Source organism: Oncorhynchus nerka, linkage group LG11 (genome assembly GCF_034236695.1).
Source record: "Oncorhynchus nerka isolate Pitt River linkage group LG11, Oner_Uvic_2.0, whole genome shotgun sequence".
Lineage (NCBI taxonomy): Eukaryota > Metazoa > Chordata > Actinopteri > Salmoniformes > Salmonidae > Oncorhynchus > Oncorhynchus nerka.
Genome location: NC_088406.1, coordinates 58,573,089 through 58,578,340, shown reverse-complemented (window position 1 = coordinate 58,578,340; position 5,252 = coordinate 58,573,089). Strand labels below are relative to the sequence as shown.

Genomic DNA, 5,252 nt, shown 5'->3' with positions numbered 1-5,252 from the left:
TTTAGTTGTTTTAAACATTTAAACATGTTTGAAATCACAGTCACATTGTGATGAGTAAAGTAGGATAAAGATCCAAAGGCCAAATTCAATGGTCAAACATCAAAATCATTCAATGGTTGAAATCAATAAAAGCTTTGACATAATATAGTATAATGTTACTCCACTGCTTATTTTACTGGGTAGCTTATTATGAGCAAGTAAATAAGTCACTGGGTTACAGTTACTGTACCTGGATACAGTACAGGACATATTCATACAAGGACAAGGCAAGGATTGCATCAAGGCAAGATTAAAAACATATTTCTGTTTCAGTCTGTACATGGATACTGAAGTGTTGCAAGTGGCCCACGTGAGTGTTGCCGTAATCTCTCAATGAAGACACAGACTCACAGTCAGTGTCTTCATCAAGTTAACACTCGTTCTGCACTTGTTCTTGCAGGAGGTGCTTGGTTATACTGAAAGTAAGATTGTTCTTCTTCAGGAGATTTTACTCTCAAAGTTACCAGCACGTCGACGAGGAAAACGTAGAGACAAATAAAAGATAGATTTAAAGAACAATATAAGAAAATCAAAGGGTCCAATGTCTGTTCCACCACAGGTAAGTGGTAGTCTAACTATGCAGCTGATACTCTACTTGAGCACTAAATCAAGCCACTACTGTGTGATGAATAGGTATTGAATGAATTTCGATTTCAAGCCATGAGTGACACCATGTGGTTGAAGGTAATACCTCACCTGGTGTGTGTGTGTGTGTGTGTGTGTGTGTGTGTGTGTGTGTGTGTGTGTGTGTGTGTGTGTGTGTGTGTGTGTGTGTGTGTGTGTACATACGTGTGTGTAAACTTTTTGACAGAGTATGACCCTGTGTGTCATCTATTCGTTCTTTCTTAATTCAGAGCCCATTACAATGGATTAAGCATATAATGCCAGAGTAATAATATTGAGACAGTGATATTGGGAAATCATTTGTATGACATCCAGACACAGTATTAACCCTCTCAGTCTCGTCAAGATCAACAAAAGGCTAATGTTGATTAATGAGTCTAATAAGTAGATCATGATTGTTTTCATTGCTAATCTGCGTATTTATGTAGAGGTTGCCATGAGACAAACTACATCCGAAATGAGGCAAGAGTGAAGTTACAGGAACACAACCATTAATAATGAAGACATGCCTGTTCTATCGCTAATGGAATTTCCCTAAAGTACCTGTTTCGAGGAGTCAAGGTAAAGTCAATTCAATTGTAAAGGTGAATTAAATTCCATAACTGTTCATAGAAAGCTTATTTAGATTGACATTTGAATAATTTAGCAGATGAGCTTATACAGAGCTACGTACAGTTAGTGCATTCACCTTATGATAGCTGTGTAGGACAACCACATATCACAGTCATAGTGTGTACATTTTTCCTCAGTAAAGTAGCTATGAGCAAAGTCAGAGTTAGCAAGGGGGGGGGGGGGGGAGTTAACTGCGAGTGTTGGTTCTTTTTTTAATGTCAAATTGAAATTATCATGGGAAAATATAAAGAATACATTGTATAAAATTATACAAAAGTGTATGGTTATATGTTAACGATACACTAAGAAATAATTTATTCATTTATTCATTTGTAGGTCTGGAAGTCTGCTTTCATGATGACATTTGCTGTACTTGCCATAATGCTTTTGGTTACTGTGCCTGAAACTGTAAGTGCAAAATTAACTCATCATAATATCCCAGTATATTTTTGTAATTTCAAAGTACACCAACATTTTGTTCAGAACCCTTTCAGTGGTATGATCAATTTAAGGAATTACAAATGTGAGTTTCAACCTGAATAATAAATTGATACATTGATATGTTTGATGAGTTTGAATCCTTTTTACAGCACTCTGGCCGTCACTATCATGGAAGCTACTCTGACAGTGATGAGGTAAGGGTTTATTTACATTTCTTAAACATAGCTATTTTAGTATATCCTGTCTGTTGTGTCTTTTTGTGTGATCAAATGTGTATTTTTTTTGTTAAATGGTGATACAGTAACTCTGTCTTGTGTTTTTGTTAGAGGTTCTATCTTGCCCAGATCCCAACATTTCACTGGTATCAACCGAGGCCAGTGCCACCCCGACTTCAGTTCCCTCTCTGGCCCTTCTTCCCTGGGTTACTGCCCCAGCCGGCCCCTGCTCCTATCCCAGCACCAAGGCCTGGACCAAGTCCGGGCCAGACCACCACTGCCCCTGCCACAACTAGTAAAAGGGGAGATAACGGATAAACAGGACCCATCTCAGAACCGGACCAATACCAACGTAACGGATCTTCTTTTGGACTATATGTTTTATGTTTTTATTCTAAAATCACAATGGTACATTCAATAACAACATATTATACTTTATTCATAAAAGATTCTGGGTGAAATGGTGTATCTTTTTGTTTCATGTTTTGTTTAATGTTCATTTTTGTTTATTGAATTTCATTCAGCTGTATTAATCATACTTTATTATTTGTGCATTTCTATATATTTTGTTAACTGTTCACTGGAATATGATTTTCTGGTGCATCTTATTGTCTTTGTGTGGATTCATGTTGAAGATCTGCTTTTCTTAATATGTGTACATCTCAATGTATATAATGGTATCTTTTTATACACTGTATCATTTTAATATTTTCCTACGATCATTTAAATTTGACATCAACATTTTATTTTGTGACAGCCATAAAGGTGTGGACTATATGAGACAAGGTAATCATAAGCTTAAAGGCTACTGGGTGGGTCTGGTGTTTTGTCTGATCTCACATAGGATTACACACCTGTGTGTTGGCAACACCCCTGGATTAGACCTACAGCATGGACACACACCAATATCATAGGATTAACAGAGATTAGGTCTAAACTCACTGTTGATGCTGTAATACCTTCTTGTCATGACTCAGATGTCTCGTTCTGCAATGGCTGATGGCAGAAGCAAGATAGCCTACACCTTAGTCAGCATTAAATGCTAAGCATTCTTCTTACAGTAAACTCAAGCACACTGGTATTCTAGAATATCAACAACAACAATCTTAAAGGCGCAGTGCAGTCAAAAACTCAATTTTACTGGGTTTTATATTTCCACACTATGATTTTGGAATAATACTGTGAAATTGTGAAAATTATGACGATGCCCTTTTAGTGAAAGAGCTGTTTGAAAAGACCACCTGAAATGTCTGCCTGTTTTGGTGGGATAGAGGTTTGTCCTGCCTGGTGACATCAGCAGGTGGTAAATTACTTAATAGAAAATAAGAAAGAGAGTTCCATACGTCTCTGCCAATAACAGCTAGTTTTCAGGTTCTCCTCCCCTATCAGACCACTCCAAGACAGTCCTAGCTAAATTCTTTCTGGAGAAATTGCTCTTTGCGAGGAAGCAATTTTTATTGAAAGAAATCACAGTAAAGTCCTTAATTGTTATCCATAAATTATTTGATATTGAGATAACAATGCCTGCATTGGATGTTTAAAATACTCCACAATCAATTTAGGCTAAAGGATCTTAAATAGACTCATAACTCTGCTTAACCCTGATGAACATCTTGACAGAAACGTGATAAGATCTAATGAATTGTTTTTAGAGAATTCTAGAAATACCAGTGTCCTAGAGTTGCTTTTCAACTACTGTATATAGTGTACGTTTTTCCTCCATGCACCTGAAACTATGTAAGGAGTGCAGACTACCCTCTTTCTTGCTTATGACTTTCAGTGATGTCCGTATGTTAAATCAAAGTATGATCAAGTGTAATCAATACCATGTTCAGAAACTGACAATATAGTGACTTTATGTCTTATTAAGGCCAGGCACCACAGGCTGAAATTACATTTTTGCATTTACCTAGATGGGTTTTTTGGGGTCCGAAAAGTAAATATAAAAGTGTCAAAAACTTGATGAAGATGTATATCTTCTTTAGTTTAATGTACTCCCGTCATCAACGTTTTTATCATTTTTGCCACTTAATTTTTTTTACATAAATAATTTGAATGAGATATCATTTCAAAGCCCATTTCATAGAGAATGTTACAAACTGGACCAGTGTTTCCTCTGGAAAAATGTGTACTGTAGCATTGGGGAAAAGGATTGGGAGGGAAAGGTAACGTGGTAAAAAGGTAAATGGTAAATGTTTTATTACCATAGCATTATTGTATGTTTTCTATATTTATGTAATTGAAAATGTATAAATTGACACATCTTGTGGACAAAATCTAAATGACACCTACCTTATTGTATGGCCTTTCTCTTGCAATTCAAAGACGATGGAACAAAAACAAAGAAAAGGCCTGTTTCTTTTGTATGATCTTTTACCAGATCTAATGTGTTATATTCCCCTATATTAATTTCACATTTCCACAAATTTCAACGTGTTTCAATTCAAATGGAACCAGGAATATGCATATCCTTGCTTCAGATCCTGAGCTACAGACAGATAGATTTGGCTGTGTAATTTTTTATATATATATATATATATATATATATATATATATATTTCAATTTTAAAACACAATACAACCACATATATGGACACAGTATAATGCCATTAGAATCATTGAGGATGACACAAAAAAAAGTTTTTTAAAAATATATAGATATTTCCATTGTGGTCTTCATGAAAATACATGAAAACTAAATATACACAAGATTATAACATGAAAACAAAATCTATATATAAATCTCATCATTAAGGAGGAATTCATAAAAAATGAATAAAATAGATTACCATGTAACATTAATTGAAAACAATTATACTTTCTCTAAGCTTATGCAGTTTTAATGCATTTTTCCCATAAACCATTTCTTAAGGTTAATCTCTCTAGCGTAGCATGCAGATCACATGGGTTCAAACCCAGTCAGACACAAAGACATTTATCTGTTCTTCATGACTAGATCCTAGCATGGCCCTACCCTGTTTGTCTCAACTTCTGGGTCACAGACGCACACAAACACACTTCCCCAGATTGTGGTCAGGATTTATTGTGGCAAATCTGTCTTCAAGCTGAATAATAACATTTAGATGATATCATACATGTACCCTGTAATCAAAGTTGTTTGTTGTGAGTAGCTTTATGTGGTACACATTTTTAATTAACTTCTTATGGCTGCAGGGGCAGTATTGTCATGTCTGTCATAATGAGGAGACCAAGGCGCAGCGTGATAAGAATACATTCTTCTTTTAATTTAAACAAAGAAAACTTAACAAACTAACAAAATGCTACAATAACAAGTGCTGACAGGCCTGAAGTCTTCAATAA

General features: G+C 35.4%; 1 long non-coding RNA gene across 1 annotated transcript; it reads left to right on the top strand.

Annotated features, from left to right (window-relative positions):
* The first annotated feature begins 441 nt into the window (after positions 1-441).
* Positions 442-4,263, top strand: LOC115137681 (uncharacterized). The gene is made up of 5 exons (XR_003864835.2): positions 442-598; positions 1,092-1,224; positions 1,612-1,683; positions 1,866-1,910; positions 2,043-4,263. It is a non-coding gene; the product is annotated as an uncharacterized LOC115137681 (long non-coding RNA).
* Positions 4,264-5,252: the final 989 nt, after the last annotated feature.